Source organism: Bactrocera neohumeralis, unplaced genomic scaffold (genome assembly GCF_024586455.1).
Source record: "Bactrocera neohumeralis isolate Rockhampton unplaced genomic scaffold, APGP_CSIRO_Bneo_wtdbg2-racon-allhic-juicebox.fasta_v2 cluster09, whole genome shotgun sequence".
NCBI lineage: Eukaryota > Metazoa > Arthropoda > Insecta > Diptera > Tephritidae > Bactrocera > Bactrocera neohumeralis.
Window position 1 is genome coordinate 30955055 of NW_026089622.1, and position 21176 is coordinate 30976230.

Here is a 21176-nt window from a genome sequence, read left to right on the forward strand (position 1 = left end):
ATCATTTCAATTCATTTTTTAATAATAACTTTTAAGTGCATTTCGCATAAAATACAAGTTTTATAACGATTCTTTGGAATTTAGTGCATTTTTCTTTTTAACAAAAAGTGTGAGTGGCCTATAAGATGAGTTTTTGTACATCATCCTTCGAGCCATAAAGAAAGGCACTGTGGGTAAATAAAGTAAAAAAATTAAGATTTCGAAAAAAAAAATAAATTTTAACCTGTGAGAAAGTGCGGTAATAAAAACCGAAAAGTCAATAATTAGTGACAAAACCAAATTAAAAAGCAAACAACAAAGAACATATGTGCCAAAAACCGGTTTTGGATAGCAGCAAGTGCAGAGACCAAAAAAGAAAATATAGTACATACTATACGTATACACGTATATATAATATACACTGTGCTACAAAAAGTACATGTATGTATATAAAAAACATAAAAATATTAAACAAATAAATAAAAGTGCAGTGCAAAAAGCATAAAAATACGTATATTTAAATAAAAAATAAAAAATTTACAAACATAAATTGCTGCGTCTAGGCCACCACATATAAAACAAAACAAAAATAATAAAAATAGATCATTACTTACTTTGTGAAAAAATAAATAAATAAAATAAAGAAAAAAAATTTACAAAAAATTTATAAGCGTTATTCAATGCGAGTAGCTCACACATATAAAACAACAAAAATATAAAAAAACAAAAAAATTACAGTGCTGTGAAAAAAAATAAATGAAATAATAATAAAGCTAAATATTAAACAATTTAAATCGGGCGCGATAAAATTAGAAAAAAATTACAACTAATGCATACTTACATACATACATATTCTACAAAGGAGGAAATTAGGAAAGGAACATTAAACACAGGAGGAAATAGGAGTAGAACAACAGTAAACACAGGAGGAAAGCGAAACGCAAGCAGAGGACAATATCCCCAAAATTATCAAATACATACATACGTACTTACTTCAAATACATTCTTTCTCCCAAAACTCACCTGAGGCGAGACAAAGTAAGTCGTTCCCATTTTTTATTAACATATGTATGTAAATATGTATGATATCATACGGTTTTATCTAATATAAAACCTATATAATCCGTTTGATCGATTTCTAAACGGGAACTAAAAACAGTTGAAAAAATATATCATCCATATATTTTTATAAATACAAAGGAAATCATTTATTGCCTTCTAATACCATGTTCAGACCGAAAATTTAAAAGATTAGATTACATTTAAGCATTTCATAACCCAACAGTTTTCTTACTGCCGTTGAAAAGATTAAAAACAGCTGTTTTTGCCATTCAAGAACTTACATCGCTCAATATTTATCAAAAGAAACCATTGTCACATAGTATTTTGTAATAAAAGCCGTATTCTTTTAAATATTTTCCATATAATGGAAATAATGGACGCATTTTTTCATTTGGGAAGTCGATTTTCAGCAGAAATTAGATTCATTGCTCTAATAAAAATTTGTTTGTTTACATTTTTTCCTTTTTGTAGTGTCTAAATCAGCTGTGATAATGTAATAGATTTCCAATGCTGCCAAGTAGATGCCGCAAAATCAGAGTCGCACAGAGAGATTTAGCGTGGATCAGTTTCAAATCACTCCGATGAAGTGATTTTGAACTGTCATTTTTGTATGGCGAAATCTTGATAAATTTATAAGATTAGTGGGATAAACCACTCAACAGCCGAAATCGTGTGATTAAGTGTCGATCTGAACATGGTATAAGCTTACCCTGGTGTATACAAACTCACCCACTACAACAGAAAACCAACTAATTATATTCAAGTATTTACTTGCAAATCTTTCCAGCAATACCCCTTCTGTTTCTTCAAACAGTAAGCAGGATTGCATAAAATAGGTAAGGAAAAGGCATTAAAATCAAAATTTCCAATGTACAAGCGAGAATAAATACAAACATACATATTTACATATGCACTTACCCAGATCATACTTATAAAACACATAAATGCAACAATCATAAATTAGTACTTACTAACACATACAAACAAACATTCAAATTAATATTAACATATTGAAGCATATACTTGCTAATCCGCAAGTGCAGAGGCTAATGACCTGCACATTGTTCATTTTCTTTTCTCGCTTTATTCTGATCGCGCAAATATAAATATGCATATATACATATATCATGTATGTACATACTGTATACGTATATTCGGTATTATTTTTGCCTACGCTGTAATACAAGTCTAATAATAACATATATGTACATTAGAGTGATTCAAAAAAAAATTATTATCAGATGGAAAAATTTATATCTCGCTTCTACTTGGAAAAATATCTTGTTCATTAGATTTTGTAGGAAATTGAATGCTGTACAAAAAAGAACTATGATGATTTTTTCGTAAACCCAAACGTTTAAAAGATATTAACAGTTAAAGTTTGATTATTTTTGGGAAAAATTTTTTCTTTCTTATGAAAAAATTATTATGAAACGGATCAGATCGACAAAGGGCTGGGGAGGGAATATTCTGTCACCTCAGTAGATAAGAGTGACATCTTACCGAAATGGCTGGCAAGCTAATACTGCTCTCACCTTCGTCTCGGTAAAACCATTGCAGGTCTTCAAGTACGATCACTGCACGTCGCCATAATTTCCTTGGCCGTACAGGTTCAGTTGAGACGAACTCCTGATTCGTGCCCGTACCTGGCTCTGAACATAAGCTCCCATAAGGACTTGTGTCAACCCTTGCGTGTCTTCCCTGCTTGCATAGATAACCACGGAGTTCATAAAGGGCAGCTGCTACAACGTGCGGAGATAGCGGCTTGAAGCGGAGACCCACCAGAAAAAATGAACACACCGCAATAACAACAAAAAACCCAACAGTAAGAACAGCAAAACAAATGAGACGAGCAGAATCCCTAGAAAAGTGCAAGGGGATAGTGCAATAAATGAAGTTCGCAATGGCGAAGCAAAAGAACGTCAGCAAGGACGTAAAGAACTGAGCGGCACAGCTTGACGAACTCTTCGACGTCATCAGGAGCTACCGCAGAAATTGGCTCACTGCAGAAACCGAGAAAAGGCGGGCACACCTAAGCAGACGCATCACGACCCCCGAGTCAGCAACCTCGAAGCGGCGTGCGACAAGCCCCGTGGAGCCGCGAGAAACAGTGCGACCACGACACAAGCCAGGCTCAAAAGCCAGGAAAACCCACGTAAACGAAGGAACGAGTGAAGAAGCGCAAAAAAATGCAAACAAGAGGCAACTAGCCAACAACATGGCCGCAAATCAGAAAGGGAATAATTGGCCTAAACGACAAACAGAGGCCGTTATAATAAAACCAGCAGAAGGAAATAGCTACGCTGAAGTCCTCAAGAACATCCGTAGCAAGATAGATCTTAAAGAGGCAGAAGTCAAAATCAAAGGCATCCGCAAAACAAGAGCCGGGGCCCTATTACTAGAGCTAGAGAAGGGACAGCCCACAGAGGCCAGCTACTGTGAGGCACTTCAGTCCACTCTCAAAGAGACGCCAACTGTGGCCAACCTTAAAACTAAGGTTACTATAGAAATCAGAGACCTTGACTCGCTAACAACAAAAGAGTAAGTAGCAGGGGCTGGCTTGGTGATTAACATAACAGCTCCTAACACAAGAGAGCAGGTAAGGGCATATGTAACGCTGGACCAGGATAGAGCTTATACACTAATGCGACAGGCACGCATTAAAATTGGCTGGGTTAGCTGCAGGCTGCGGCTGAAAGAAACCCCCAAAAGGTGTTTCCGCTGCTTTGGTCTAGGACACTTAACCTGGGACTGTAAAAGGCCTGATGGAAGAGGACAAGGTGCTTGCATAAAATGCGGCCAACCAGGTCATAAATTGAAAGATTGCGACAAGCCTCCTTCATGCTGCCTTTGCAAAGAGGCCAAACATGAAAAAATTGATCACATCCCCGGCTCCGCAAAATGCACGGTATAAGGAATTACCGAGGCAAATGAATATCCTACAGGCCAACATGCATAGATGCAAGACTGCCGACGCACTACTATCGCAAATGGTGACGGAGAGCGACTACGAGATGATCATTATAAGCGAGCTATACAAAAAGAAAGAGAGCGGTACCTGGCTAGAAGATAGCAGCTCACCCGCCGCTATATGGTTACCACCAGGGAGTAATATCAGCACTGTAAACAATGGGAACGGCAACGGCTTCGTTTGGGCCAAATACGACCTTTTTACAGTAATTAGCTGCTACTTGATCAAAAACCATCTACCAAGCCTGCCAAAAAGCAATGCCCAAGGCCTCCCACAGCAAACATTAAGCAGCAGTTTACTGGTGGACTGAAAATATAGCCCAACTCAGATGAACATGCCTCCGCCTCATCCTACATGAGATCCAGGCGTAGAGGAGCCGCAACTCAAAAAGCCGATCAATACAAATTAGCAAAAAAGGAGCTGAAGCATGCCATCGACGACAGCAAAAAGAAAAAATGGGAGGAACTACGCGAGGATATAAACAGAAACCCCTGGGGACTCGGGTATAAAATAGTGATGAAGAAACTCGGCGCTCGAGCAAAGCCACCTGATCTAACCGCTGCCAAAATGGATAACATTGTGAACGCACTATTCCACACACACACGAAACAAGGGCTAACGACCCAGAACACATTCAAAGATCGACGGAAATCCCCCGGTTTACCCTTGAAGAGCTGCAACTAGCTACTGCCAAGCTCAAGGCCAACAAATCACCCGGACCGAACGGGATCCCTTCAGAAATTCTCAAAATAATCGCTGCAGAGCACCCGGTAGTACTACTATACATGTACAACGCCTGCCTTGAAGCCGGAATATTCCCTGAACCCTGGAAAAAGCAACGGCTGGTGCTAATCAGTAAGGAAAAAGGAGACCCCAATTCGCCATCAGCATACCGACCACTATGTATGCTTGACACAGCGGGAAAGCTATACGAAACCCTGCTTAAACCCAGAATTGAAGCGGCTATCAACGAAGCTGGAGGACTGTCCCCTAGACAATATGGCTTTAGACCCGGCAGATCAACCATAGGAGCAATAATGCGTCGTTGAAAGCGTAGAAGCTGTACAGCGTATATGGCATAAATACAAAAGAATAGTGTTTTTGGCGACTCTAGATGTCCGAAACGCTTGCAACAGCGCTAGATGGGTAGATATGATCGTCGCCTTCGAGAAAAGCTTTAAGGTACCGGACTACCTCAGGGCCGTGGTGCAGAGCTACCTTAGCAACAGGAAATTGCTGTACGACAGTAAAGAGGGATCACGACAGATAGCGGTCAGGTCAGGGGCAGCACAAGGATCCATCCTCGGACCAGACTTATGAAACATTAGCTATTAACATATTAAAACTAGAAATGCCAGATGAATCGTATTTAATAGGCTACGCGGACGACATTGCAACAGTAATCACAGCAAGGGACATATAAGAAGCGCGAAGAAAGCTGAACCAGGTCATGATACGGAGCTAAGCTTGGCTCGACTCATACAGCCTCCAGCTCGCTACGGAGAAACCAGAGCTACTGCTGCTAACAAACAAGCACATACCTCTCGAGATAAGCATGCATACGACTACGGATATTCTTCGGACAAAAAAAGCAGTTAACTACCTAGGCGTAAGACTGGACCCCAGACTAACCTTCTGCGTACAAATCCAGCACGCCGCAGGAAAGGCAGCGAAGATCACCTCTCAACTGAGCCGACTAATGGCCAACATAGGAGGCCCCAGTCAAGAAAAAAGAAAGCTCCTAATGTCGACAACACTCGGCGTTTTATTACACGGAGCTGCGATATGGGCAGATGTGCTTAAAAAGAAAAACCGGCGTAAGGTAGCGGCCAGAGTGCACCGCACTGCAGCCCTCAGAGTTGCATCAGCCTACCGAACAGTGTCCGGCGAGGCAATATTAGTTATAAGCGGAAATGCCCCAATTGACCTTCTAGCATACGAAAGGAAAAAGCTGTGGGAGCTAAAGCAGTCATCCGATAACAACAAGAGCGCAATGGAACAAATAAAAAAAGAAACAATAAAAACATGGCAACAAAGATGGGACACCGAAAGCCGCAGCAGATGGATGGCTAGGCTTTTAAAAGATCTAGACTCATGGGCAGGCCGAAAATTCGGAGAGGTAAATCTTTACGCAACCCAGCTGTTATCCGGTCACGGGTACTTCAAAAAGTACCTCCACAGAATGGGAAAAATCGAAGAGCCGTCATGCCTATACAACGACGCGACAGAAGACGACGCTGAACACACATTCTTCGAATGTGCGCGCTGGCAAGGAGAACGCACCGCCGTAGAGGACCTGGTTGGCCCAATAAACACGGACAACTTAGTCAGCGTAAAGTTGGAGAGTGAAGCAAACTGGGAGATTATCAAGAAATTCGCTGCACTCTTGCTACGAAGCAAAAAGCGAGACCTGGACACAGGTGCGCAGATGTAAATCTCTCAATGAGAAAAATGGAATGCCACCCTAAAGTAATGCAAACGCGGTCCCAGGGTGAGCGACGGTTCCTTAGAGGGGGGGTTTTTAGTGACCTACAAGTGGCACATACCGCTGCTGTCACGATAGCACCGATGATGCGGAAGGCATTTTCCACCCCATCGCCCGCAAAAACAAACAAAAAAAACTCTAAGCCCATACAGTCAAATACTTTTCAACAATACCTTCTTGCTCTTTGTATTACAAAAACAAGCAGGATTGTATACCGACCACATAGCGTATATACATATGTATGTATGTACAAAGGTTTTGATTTCGTATACCTCTTTTATACCTGAGACAGACATGTAGTAACAATACCATATATAGTACAAATACCACATGTGTGTCACCAAATACCAGCAAAATACCATATGAGCAATGTAGTATTTTGCTGGTAACAATACTATGATGTTTCATTGTGGTATTTGTATAAACACAGCTAAAAACAGGTAACAAACTTTGCTAAAAGCTTTTACACAAAAGCTCTTCGAAATATTCTGACAAAATGACTTAAAAAATTAATTATTGAAATGGAAAACAAAATATTTTTCACAATTTTTCTTCCGGAAAAGCAAGAAATGCTTTATTTTATGTCAGATTTTTAGGGAGTCTTTTAGCAAATCGTTTTTATTATAAGATCGCAGCTAAATACAATAGTGCGGTTAACAAAAACGATTAACGCGTATATCAGTAAATTTACGAGAATAACAACTCTTATTTACTTAAAAGAATTTTCGGCATTTATCAGATAAATCTCATCAAATTTTTATTCTAAATGAGCACAGATTCAAAAGAATCTAAATCAGGTCAATTTCTAACAATTCCAAAAATGGCTGACGACGATAAACAAAGCACACGTACAAAAGCTACACGCTCTAAGCACGGTACAAAGCAAACGAGATCAAAAGATCATATAATTTCGAGATTTATCACTGAAAGTGATAGCTTTATAAGATATTGCGAATGATTTCAAGCTCCCGTATTACTGACATCACGAAATCAGTTTTGAATATAAAATTAGAAAGTGTTAACAATATATGGGCACCTCTTCTGGCAGCGTACGATACAGTACTAGATACTGACGACGCAGAACTCTCAGAAAACACAAGCATTTCATAACCCAACAGTGTTCTTACTGCCGTTGAAAAGATTAAAAACAGCTGTTTTTGCCATTCAAGAACTTACATCGCTCAATATTTATCAAAAGAAACCATTGTCATATATTATTTTGTAATAAAAGCCGTATTCTTTTAAATATTTTCCATATAATGGAAATAATGGACGCATTTTTTCATTTGGGAAGTCGATTTTCAGCAGAAATTAGATTCATTGCTCTAATAAAAATTTGTTTGTTTACATTTTTTCCTTTTTGTAGTGTCTAAATCAGCTGTGATAATGTAATAGATTTCCAATGCTGCCAAGTAGATGCCGCAAAATCAGAGTCGCACAGAGAGATTTAGCGTGGATCAGTTTCAAATCACTCCGATGAAGTGATTTTAAACTGTCATTTTTGTATGGCGAAATCTTGATAAATTTATAAGATTAGTGGGATAAACCACTCAACAGCCGAAATCGTGTGATTAAGTGTCGGAACATGGTATAAGCTTACCCTTGTGTATACAAACTCACCCACTGCAACAGAAAACCAACTAATTATATTCAAGTATTTACTTGCAAATCTTTCCAACAATACCCCTTCTGTTTCTTCAAACAGTAAGCAGGATTGCATAAAATAGGTAAGGAAAAGGCATTAAAATCAAAATTTCCAATGTACAAGCGAGAATAAATACAAACATACATATTTACATATGCACTTACCCAGATCATACTTATAAAATACATAAATGCAACAAACATAAATTAGTACTTACTAACACATACAAACAAACATTCAAATTAATATTAACATATTGAAGCATATACTTGCTAATCCGCAAGTGCAGAGGCTAATGACCTGCACATTGTTCATTTTCTTTTCTCGCTTTATTCTGATCACGCAAATATAAATATACATATATACATATATCATGTATGTACATACTGTATACGTATATTCGGTATTATTTTTGCCTACGCTGTAATACAAGTCTAATAATAACATATATGTACATTAGAGTGATTCAAAAAAAAATTATTATCAGATGGAAAAATTTATATCTCGCTTCTACTTGGAAAAATATCTTGTTCATTAGATTTTGTAGGAAATTGAATGCTCTACAAAAAAGGTCTATGATGATTTTTTCGTAAACCCAAACGTTTAAGAGATATTAACAGTTAAAGTTTGATTATTTTTGGGAAAAATTTTTTCTTTCTTATGAAAAAATTATTATGAAACGGATCAGATCGACAAAGGGCTGGGGAGGGAATATTCTGTCACCTCAGTAGATAAGAGTGACATCTTACCGAAATGGCTGGCAAGCTAATACTGCTCTCACCTTCGTCTCGGTAAAACCATTGCAGGTCTTCAAGTACGATCACTGCACGTCGCCATAATTTCCTTGGCCGTACAGGTTCAGTTGAGACGAACTCCTGATTCGTGCCCGTACCTGGCTCTGAACATAAGCTCCCATAAGGACTTGTGTCAACCCTTGCGTGTCTTCCCTGCTTGCATAGATAACCACGGAGTTCATAAAGGGCAGCTGCTACAACGTGCGGAGATAGCGGCTTGAAGCGGAGACCCACCAGAAAAAATGAACACACCGCAATAACAACAAAAAACCCAACAGTAAGAACAGCAAAACAAATGAGACGAGCAGAATCCCTAGAAAAGTGCAAGGGGATAGTGCAATAAATGAAGTTCGCAATGGCGAAGCAAAAGAACGTCAGCAAGGACGTAAAGAACTGAGCGGCACAGCTTGACGAACTCTTCGACGTCATCAGGAGCTACCGCAGAAATTGGCTCACTGCAGAAACCGAGAAAAGGCGGGCACACCTAAGCAGACGCATCACGACCCCCGAGTCAGCAACCTCGAAGCGGCGTGCGACAAGCCCCGTGGAGCCGCGAGAAACAGTGCGACCACGACACAAGCCAGGCTCAAAAGCCAGGAAAACCCACGTAAACGAAGGAACGAGTGAAGAAGCGCAAAAAAATGCAAACAAGAGGCAACTAGCCAACAACATGGCCGCAAATCAGAAAGGGAATAATTGGCCTAAACGACAAACAGAGGCCGTTATAATAAAACCAGCAGAAGGAAATAGCTACGCTGAAGTCCTCAAGAACATCCGTAGCAAGATAGATCTTAAAGAGGCGGAAGTCAAAATCAAAGGCATCCGCAAAACAAGAGCCGGGGCCCTATTACTAGAGCTAGAGAAGGGACAGCCCACAAAGGCCAGCTACTGTGGGGCACTTCAGTCTACTCTCAAAGAGACGCCAACTGTGGCCAACCTTAAAACTAAGGTTACTATAGAAATCAGAGACCTTGACTCGCTGACAACAAAAGAGTAAGTAGCAGGGGCTGGCTTGGTGATTAACATATCAGCTCCTAACACAAGAGAGCAGGTAAGGGCATATGTAACGCAGGACCAGATAGAGCGTATACACTAATGCGACAGGCACGCATTAAAATTGGCTGGGTTAGCTGCAGGCTGCGGCTGAAAGAAACCCCCAAAAGGTGTTTCCGCTGCTTTGGTCTAGGACACTTAACCTGGGACTGTAAAGGGCCTGATGGAAGAGGACAAGGTGCTTGCATAAAATGCGGCCAACCAGGTCATAAATTGAAAGATTGCGACAAGCCTCCTTCATGCTGCCTTTGCAAAGAGGCCAAACATGAAAAAATTGATCACATCCCTGGCTCCGCAAAATGCACGGTATAAGGAATTACCGAGGCAAATGAATATCCTACAGGCCAACATGCATAGATGCAAGACTGCCGACGCACTACTCTCGCAAATGGTGACGGAGAGCGACTACGAGATGATCATTATAAGCGAGCTATACAAAAAGAAAGAGAGCGGTACCTGGCTAGAAGATAGCAGCTCACCCGCCGCTATATGGTTACCACCAGGGAGTAATATCAGCACTGTAAACAATGGGAACGGCAACGGCTTCGTTTGGGCCAAATACGACCTTTTTACAGTAATTAGCTGCTACTTGATCAAAAACCATCTACAAACTCCCCCATAATTACAAGAAAAACTGTCGAGCACACAATGCTTAATATAACAACAGCCTGCCAAAAAGCAATGCCTAAGGCCTCCCACAGCAAACATAAAGCAGCAGTTTACTGGTGGACTGAAAATATAGCCCAACTCAGATGAACATGCCTCCGCCTTCGCAGATCCTACACGAGATCCAGGCGTAGAGGAGCCGCAACTCAAAAAGCCGATTAATACAAATTAGCAAAAAAGGAGCTGAAGCATGCCATCGACGACAGCAAAAAGAAAAAATGGGAGGAACTACGCGAGGATATAAACAGAAACCCCTGGGGACTCGGGTATAAAATAGTGATGAAGAAACTCGGCGCTCGAGCAAAGCCACCTGATCTAACCGCTGCCAAAATGGATAACATTGTGAACGCACTATTCCACACACACACGAAACAAGGGCTAACGACCCAGAACACATTCAAAGATCGACGGAAATCCCCCAGTTTACCCTTGAAGAGCTGCAACTAGCTACTGCCAAGCTCAAGGCCAACAAATCACCCGGACCGAACGGGATCCCTTCAGAAATTCTCAAAATAATCGCTGCAGAGCACCCGGTAGTACTACTAAACATGTACAACGCCTGCCTTGAAGCCGGAATATTCCCTGAACCCTGGAAAAAGCAACGGCTGGTGCTAATCAGTAAGGAAAAAGGAGACCCCAATTCGCCATCAGCATACCGACCACTATGTATGCTTGACACAGCGGGAAAGGTATACGAAACCCTGCTTAAACCCAGAATTGAAGCGGCTATCAACGAAGCTGGAGGACTGTCCCATAGACAATATGGCTTTAGACCCGGCAGATCAACCATAGGAGCAATAATGCGTCGTTGAAAGCGTAGAAGCTGTACAGCGTATATGGCATAAATACAAAAGAATAGTGTTTTTGGCGACTCTAGATGTCCGAAACGCTTGCAACAGCGCTAGATGGGTAGATATGATCGACGCCTTCGAGAAAAGCTTTAAGGTACCGGACTACCTCAGGGCCGTGGTGCGGAGCTACCTTAGCAACAGGAAATTGCTGTACGACAGTAAAGAGGGATCACGACAGATAGCGGTCAGGTCAGGGGCAGCACAAGGATCCATCCTCGGACCAGACTTATGAAACATTAGGTATTAACATATTAAAACTAGAAATGCCAGATGAATCGTATTTAATAGGCTGCGCGGACGACATTGCAACAGTAATCACAGCAAGGGACATATAAGAAGCGCGAAGAAAGCTGAACCAGGTCATGATACGGAGCTAAGCATGGCTCGACTCATACAGCCTCCAGCTCGCTACGGAGACACCAGAGCTACTGCTGCTAACAAACAAACACATACCTCTCGAGATAAGCATGCATACGACTACGGATATTCTTCGGACAAAAAAAGCAGTTAACTACCTAGGCGTAAGACTGGACCCCAGAGTAACCTTCTGGGTACAAATCCAGCACGCCGCAGGAAAGGCAGCGAAGATCACCTCTCAGCTGAGTCGACTAATGGCCAACATAGGAGGCCCCAGTCAAGAAAAAAGAAAGCTCCTATTATAATATTAGTTATAAGCGGAAATGCCCCAATTGACCTTCTAGCATACGAAAGGAAAAAGCTGTGGGAGCTAAAGCAGTCATCCGATAACAACAAGAGCGCAATAGAACAAATAAAAAAAGAAACAATAAAAACATGGCAACAAAGATGGGACACCGAAAGCCGCAGCAGATGGATGGCTAGGCTTTTAAAAGATCTAGACTCATGGGCAGGCCGAAAATTCGGAGAGGTAAATCTTTACGCAACCCAGCTGTTATCCGGTCACGGGTACTTCAAAAAGTACCTCCACAGAATGGGAAAAATCGAAGAGCCGTCATGCCTATACAACGACGCGACAGAAGACGACGCTGAACACACATTCTTCGAATGTGCGCGCTGGCAAGGAGAACGCACCGCCGTAGAGGACCTGGTTGGCCCAATAAACACGGACAACTTAGTCAGCGTAAAGTTGGAGAGTGAAGCAAACTGGGGGATTATCAAGAAATTCGCTGCACTCTTGCTACGAAGCAAAAAGCGAGACCTGGACACAGGTGCGCAGATGTAAATCTCTCAATGAGAAAAATGGAATGCCACCCTAAAGTAATGCAAACGCGGTCCCAGGGTGAGCGACGGTTCCTTAGAGGGGGGGTTTTTAGTGACCTACAAGTGGCACATACCGCTGCTGTCACGATAGCACCGATGATGCGGAAGGCATTTTCCACCCCATCGCCCGCAAAAACAAACAAAAAAAACTCTAAGCCCATACAGTCAAATACTTTTCAACAATACCTTCTTGCTCTTTGTATTACAAAAACAAGCAGGATTGTATACCGACCACATAGCGTATATACATATGTATGTATGTACAAAGGTTTTGATTTCGTATACCTCTTTTATACCTGAGACAGACATGTAGTAACAATACCATATATAGTACAAATACCACATGTGTGTCACCAAATACCAGCAAAATACCATATGAGCAATGTAGTATTTTGCTGGTAACAATACTATGATGTTTCATTGTGGTATTTGTATAAACACAGCTAAAAACAGGTAACAAACTTTGCTAAAAGCTTTTACACAAAAGCTCTTCGAAATATTCTGACAAAATGACTTAAAAAATTAATTATTGAAATGGAAAACAAAATATTTTTCACAATTTTTCTTCCGGAAAAGCAAGAAATGCTTTATTTTATGTCAGATTTTTAGGGAGTCTTTTAGCAAATCGTTTTTTTTGTGATGAAAATACATTAACTTTATAGTATTTTAAATAATTGCACTTATTTTCTCCATAACACACATTTACATATTTATTGTTTCTGTTTAGTAAACAGAATACCATGATACCTTTACTATGGTATTGTTACCACATGTCCGTCTCAGGTATTACGAGTGCTTATATACAACGACATACAGATAAATCAGTGAAAGAAAATATATAAAAATAAATATAAAATCGCAGCTAAATACAATAGTGCGTTTAACAAAAACGATTAACGCCTATATTAGTAAATTTACGGGAATGACAACTCTTATTTACTTAAAAGAGTTTTGGGCATTTATCAAATAAATCTCATCAAATTTTTATTCTAAATGAGCACAGATTTAAAAGAATCTAAATCAGGTCAATTTCTTACAATTCCAAAAATGGCTGACGACGATAAACAAAGCTCACGTACAAAAGCTACACGCTCTAAGCACGGTACAAAGCAAACGAGATCAAAAGATCATATAATATCGAGATTTATCACTGAAAGTGATAGCTTTATAAGATATTGCGAATGATTTCAAGCTCCCGTATTACTGACATCACGAAATCAGTTTTGAATATAAAATTAGAAAGTGTTAACAATATATGGGCACGTCTTCTGGCAGCGTACGATACAGTACTAGATACTGACGACGCAGAACTCCCAGAAAACACAAAAACTTTGGCGACAGGCAAGTGTGATAACTGCCGTGATCAGTACGAGTTAACAAAGGGAATGATAACTGAACAAATAAGTTTAGTAGGGCCAAGTAGAGCCACTACTCCCCCTCCCAGAGTAGTTACAACACCAAAAGAAGACCTAGATAAAGGTATGTATGTATATGTAGCCAGGAATTTCAAAATTTATACTCGACAGTGGCCAATTGTTTATCAGTGTTAAAAACACAAAATATCTTCACAAAATCGTGGGACCCTATGATAGTAACCATATGTGCTGAAACACTGCCTGATGATGCGTTACTACGATGCGAACAATCACTAGTGGAAAGAAAAATAATGCCCACCTGGCAACAGATGAAAACATTCCTCACTACTCAATACGAAATAGCAGAGCGAACAGACAAAAAAATATAAAGCCAAAAAGTTATCAAAATGACTCAAGGAAATATTGTTCAAACCCCAAGCCAGTAATAACATACAATATAATAGACACGTTAATAAAAGTCACACATTCGTGTTAAATCAAAGTAGTCAATGGCAATCATTGTTTGAACTCTGTAAGGGAAGTCATAAATTAAGATCTTGCGAGAGATTCAAAAAATTATCCGTTTCAGATAGAAACAATCTGGTCCGTCAACACGAACTTTGTATAAACTGTCTATCGAATTCTCATATGACAAAAGACTGTGAAAGCAAATTCAATAGTGTATACTGTCAACGAAGACATCACTCACTGCTTCATGTTACCAATTTTCAAAATATGAAGAAAAATCAATTTCAAAAAACCACGGGGTTAGTCGCTACAACTACATCAAGTAATCCCGAAACCTCAAATCCTGAAAAAAGGGAAGAACAACCATGTTGCTCTAAAGCAGCAAAAATTCAAGCGCTTCATTTAGAAAATGAAAGCAAAATTCTTTTATCCACTGCGGTCATCACCATAGAACATAAGAGTGATTTATTCAAACTAAGAGCACTAATAGATCAAGTCTCTCAAAGATCCTTTATATCATCAAAGGCTCAAAATCGGCTCAAATTGCCAATAAAACATTCAAATTTCCAAATTTCGGGAATGGGCGGAAGAATTATCCAAAATTCGAACAAAATATACCCAATTACCATAGTATCGTTCTACCGCAACTTACAAATTTGCTTCCAAGCTATGAAGTAAATAAAATACACTGGGAAAAATGCTCACATCTCAAATTAGCAGATCCCAATTGTCATACCCCATCACAAATCGACATATTATTAGGCAGTGGCTTAATACCTCACATAATTCTTGAAGGTATAGAGAAAATCTCCAATAAATTGTTAGCCCAAAATATAATCTTTGGGAGGATTATAACTGGCCAAGTCACTGGAAAAATAAATTCTTTCACAACACAAGTGGAAGATATCACAAACGAATATTTAAATACCCAACTTTCAGAAGAAGACCAGGCATGCGAAGCCTATTACTAGTCCACAACAACAAGAAACGAACATGGTCGTTATGTTGTGCCACTGCCATTCAAATCCACCTATCCAGAAACTATAGCTCTAGGCCACTCTAGAATCTCAGCAGTCCAACAATTCCTAAGCATGGAAAAAAGCCTGAATAAAGAAAAATGAGCTAAAATCAGCATATGATAATGTGATGGACGAATATCTTGACCTCAATCATATGGAAGAAACTGTACCATATGAAAATATATCCAAAGGTAGATATTTATCTCTTTACCTTCCACATCATGGGGTTACAAGACCAGATAAAATCACAACGAAAGTACGAGTGGTGTTCAATGCCTCAAAGTGTACGAGTTCAGGTAAATCACTCAATGATGTTTTATACACAGGGCTAACATTACAACCTGATCTCATGTTGCTAATACTAAATTGGCGCATGTTTAAATACGTTTTTAACGGGGATGTTGAGAAAATGTATAGGCAAATTCTGGTACATGAGGATGACCAAGATTTCCAACGCATAGTCTTCCGCAATTCAATTAATAGTCCAATTAGCGACTACAAACTTGAAACAGTTACATTTGGCATCAACTGCGCACCTTATTTAGCCATTAGGACCTTACATGAAGTTGCATAAACCTGTAAAACAAATGTACCTTTAGCCACACTATACCATTAGTGTGCGAATCATTATCTCAAGTGATCGAAGCACTAAATTCAGCAGGTTTTCCCCTAAATCAAATAACATCAAATCATCCCGAAATAATCAAAGATATAAAAAGGGAAAACTTATTAGATACTGATTTCCTTAAATTCGAAAAGGCTAGTACAACAAAAATACTAGGCATTCAATGGAATGCGATAACAGATCAATTCTCCTATACAATTGAGTCAATATCTGCAATGTCCGCCATTACAAAACGACAAATCCTTTCCTCGGTGGCAAAACTTTTCGACCCCGCAGGATAGCTTTCGAAAATAATGATTCAAGCTAAAATTCTCATTCAAGAATTGTGGCAAGATGGCACTGAATGGGATGAACAGGTAAAACCTGTACGTTTAACAAAATGGGTTCAATTTGCTAACAACCTACATACTATATCAGAAATTCGAATCCCTCGATTGGTAATTTTCACCCCTAACATTAACGCAGAATTACACGGCTTGAACTAAATGGTGCTCTTGTCTTAGCAAAATTAATTTCAATAGTTCAAACCCATCTCAAATTAAACGATCACAAAATGTATCTCTGGTCAGACTCAGAAATAGTTCTAGCATGGTAAACCACCCTATACTTGGAAGACGTATGTATCGAATCGCATATCTCAAATCTTAGACTTAGATGGCTCAGCAAAATGGCAACATGTTGCAAGTGCAGATAACCTAGCGGATCTTGGGACAAGAGGTTGCAAGCCACTTCACCTCACCAGCACTACACTCTGGTGGAACGGTCCCACATGGCTAACCGAATCACAAGAATTCTGGCCAAAGTCTCCTGCTCGGAATATCATACCTCCGGAAAGTCGGAAAATGGAAAATTTTCACATAACTAAGGAAGAGGATGATATTCTCCACAGATTTTCATCATTTCCTCGAGCACTAAGGGTAGTCGCTTATATGCACAAATTCATTCATGAACTTAAACAAAAGGTGAAAAGACTATCAAACGATCCTTCCGTACAACTAACATATTCCGACTTGGAACATGCCAAGGTCAATCTAATCTTGTATACACAAACTCGCTATTTCAGCAAAGAGAAATCAAAGTTGCTTGAAAAGCAACCCCTCGAAAAGGTAAGCTCACTTCTCGTCTTAAACCCATTCCTGGACGCTAAGGGATTAATACGGGCAAATGGAAGACTAGAGAACTCCAGCCTTAGTTACAACGAACGACATCCCATCATTATCCCACATAAATCCCGTTTTACCTACTTATTTCTAATATATCTCCACCAGCTTACGCTGCATGGTGAGCATCGCTTGATGCAGCAAATGTTCCGACAAGAGTTTTATATACCGCGACTAAAGCCACAAATTATAAGAACTATTTTCATGTGTAAACAGTGTACTATATACAAGCACAAGATGCGTACGCAGATCATAACTATGCTTTACCCTTTACCATCACTGGGGTTGATTTTGCTGGACCTTTCCAGATTAAGTCCTCGATGCTAAGGTCTTCCTCATTTAGAAAAGGGTATGTGGCTGTCTTTGAATGTTTTACGAAAAAGGCAGTACACCTCGAGCTATGTTCGGATCTGACCACTTCGGCTTTGCTTGCAGCATTTGCCCGCTTTGTCAGACGACGCGGATTTCCTTTAAAAATTATGAGCGACAATGGAAAAAATTTTATCGGAGCTCAAAGAGCTACGGAAAAGGAGTTTTCACAATTCATGAAAGAAATATCCCCCGAAATTGTCAAAAAATATGCACGCCTAGGAATCGATTGGCAATTCATACCCCCATGTTCTCCACATATGGGCGGACTCTGGGAATCAGCAGTAAAGAGCTTTAAGTCCCATTTAAGGAGAACGGCTGGTGACCATAAATTCAATTATCAGGAGTTTACTACATTACTCGCTCGTATCGAAGCCGTACTAAACTCTAGACCTATCTCATCACTCTCGCAAGATCCCTCCGACTTCACAGCCTTAACCCCAGGGCATTTTCTCAAAGGAGCACCCATTCTGGGCATACCTGAGCCAGGCGTGGAGTCGCTATCCTTATTAAATAGATGGGAGCGAATTGAAATTCATGATTTAAGCCGCCGTTGGAAGGAAGACTATATAAGACTACACAAGATATACCGGTAGAAAACTCAAGAAAAGACACCAAAGCTTGGAGGCTGCGTCCTTATGCAAGACGATTGTTTCCCCCCTACGGAATGGCAACTCTGCCGCATAAAACAACTTCATTGCGGTTCCGACGGTCATGTTCGAGTAGGTGATCTCCGCACCCAAACTGGAACGCTAACCAGACCGTTCGTCAAATTATGCTTTCTACCAACCGCCGAAGATAAAGAAACGTAAAACCGAAACCGCAATGTTAATAAATCAATAAATCGCTAAAACATAAACCGCTTACCAAATCGAAACCTCGAATAACATAAAACCCCACAAAAGGCCTAACATAAATATCTGATAAAAAATGACATCCTATTCATGCCACATATCGTGGCACATATGTCCATATTATTGTAAATTTCACAATATGTTACTTATATCACCATTTCTCTCACAGAGCAATTTGGACGTGGATTTGGCATCATCTTCAACGCCAACCATGCGTTCGGCAGATTCCGCTCCTCGCTCTGAAGCTGCCCCAAAAGCAGCACCCCCGACCACCACTGCACCGGCAGCGCTTCGACCAACGATAGGCTCCACCGCGACAACGGCAACTCGTAAAAGAACGCCATCATCATCCGCACTACCAGCGGATCTGCAACGCATTCGATGTCCATTATGTCGCCGCCCGCATCGGCTATAGTACTGCGGTATCTTTAAAGACATGCCGCCGATGTAATGTCAGCAGGTGGCACAGGCGCACGGGTATTGCCTGAATTGCCTGGCAACTTCCCACGCAACACAGGAGTGCCCATCAAATAAGCGTTGCCAAATCTTTGCGCGGGCGCATCACACGCTGCTGCACCGCACTACCAGACGCGACTCCGGGCGACCACCGGCTTCTCGCGCCAGCGGTAACGTCAGGCGTTCTCAAAGGACTGCTGTGACGGCATACCGCCGGCGCGGATCCTCTTCAGCGGAATCCCGTCCCTGGTGCCAAAATCGGGCAAAATCAACCCGGCGCCATTAGCTTAGGCCGCAATCCCGCCGGTCAACAGGTCTCAGCAGCGTTGTAGCTACGCTACATCAGCTACAACGGCTTTTAGGCTAAATACTCGCCTAGGGGGGCCGGGATGGGTAAATGAGTAGCGACGTCACATCACATTTACATCAGTTCACCACACCGAATCAAAAGTACGCATTCACCTCATCACGCGGGAGAACACTAAACATTAACACACACACGCACATGCACCAAAACACTATTACACCATCCAGCATTCCAATTAGAACAAAAGGGAAAGAGAACGGATCTCGCCAACCTTTTGTCGATACGACGTCAATCAATATACACCGCCGCTTTTCGCAGCATCGCAGCATCTCGGTTCCTTTTCGCAATTACCCGCCTGTATATATTTAACACTTTTCAATTTATATTAATATCAATTTAAAATAACTTTCATCATTGTATATATATATAATATATATTTAACGGTTTTATATCTACTGTTTAATAATTTTAATCATTTCAATTCCTTTTATAATAATAACTTTTTAGTGCATTTCGCATAAAATACTAGTTAACGATTCTTTGGAATTTAGTGCATTTTTCTTTTTAACAAAAAGTGTGAGTGGCCTATAAGGTGAGTTTTTGTACAAATAGGAAGCAAAAAATGCAACCCTGCATCAGCTGTTTAAAAGGAGAACAGCCGTCGAATGGGGATATTAAAGCAGGACAGATATACTTTTTTATATGACATTGCTGAATGAGCGCAATAGAGATGTATGATCACATGTATACGTACGTGTGAGGGGAAAAGTGGATAGAATCTTCACGCGGCCTGTGGCAATCCTACATTTTTACCCACTTTACTACCTACTGCTTCACTGGTTTTTTACCCGCTCATGGCTGGCAGGGTACATATATTCATACTTATAGTATATATGTGTATACATCTATTACTTATCGCAATTAACAAAACATTTGTATACATACTTCATATTTAAATGTTGATATATTTACAAATATATAAGAAATTATATCCTTATTTAGTACAATTGTTCCGCGCATATCGCTATATTTCACATACGTATTATATGCATATGTACATATATAACAATTGTGCGAAACCATAAGGCAAACGACAAAGGATAACTATATGCATATAAATACATATATGGATACGAATATTTTTGGGCTGTTATTATTTTCTTTCTTTTTGCTTTCTTATCTTAAAAGATACAAGTACTAAAAAAATATATTTTTTTTTCATTTTTACGACACTGCCCTATTGTCGTCAAGCCAGCCTCCTGTTGAAGCAACTAATTTGGTGCAAGAAGAATTGAATAAGATACAAACTTGGTTAGATTGCTGGAGAATGAAAGTAAACGTGAATAAATCAATGCATATTTTATTTACATTACGGCGAGGCGATAGCCCTTCCTTGCTTTTAAATGGCAATGCAATACCTAAAAGTGATTGCGTTAAATACCTCGGCATGCACTTGGACAAACGGTTAACATGGAAATAGCACATACAAGCGAAAAATAACCAATTACAAATAAAAATCAATCAACTGTATTGGCTACTCGGATATAAATCGCCGTTACATCTTGAAAATAAATTGCTATTATATAAAAGCATACTTAAACCTATCTGGACCCACGGTGTGCAGCTTTGGGGCACTGCTTGTAATTCAAATATTGAAATTTTACAAAGATTTCAGTCAAAAACCCTAAGACTAATTACAACAGGCGTTGGTTTATAACAAATAAAGCCATTCATACAGATCTTAATATGCCTTTTGTTAAAGCTGAAATTAAAAGATTCAGTACAGCATATTTACACAGAATCAGTTATCATGACAAT

The 21176-nt window shown here is 40.0% G+C and overlaps 1 pseudogene; it reads left to right on the forward strand.

Annotated features, from left to right (window-relative positions):
• Window positions 1–18456: 18456 nt before the first annotated feature.
• LOC126764156 (uncharacterized) lies at window positions 18457–19557 on the forward strand (annotated as a pseudogene).
• Window positions 19558–21176: the final 1619 nt, after the last annotated feature.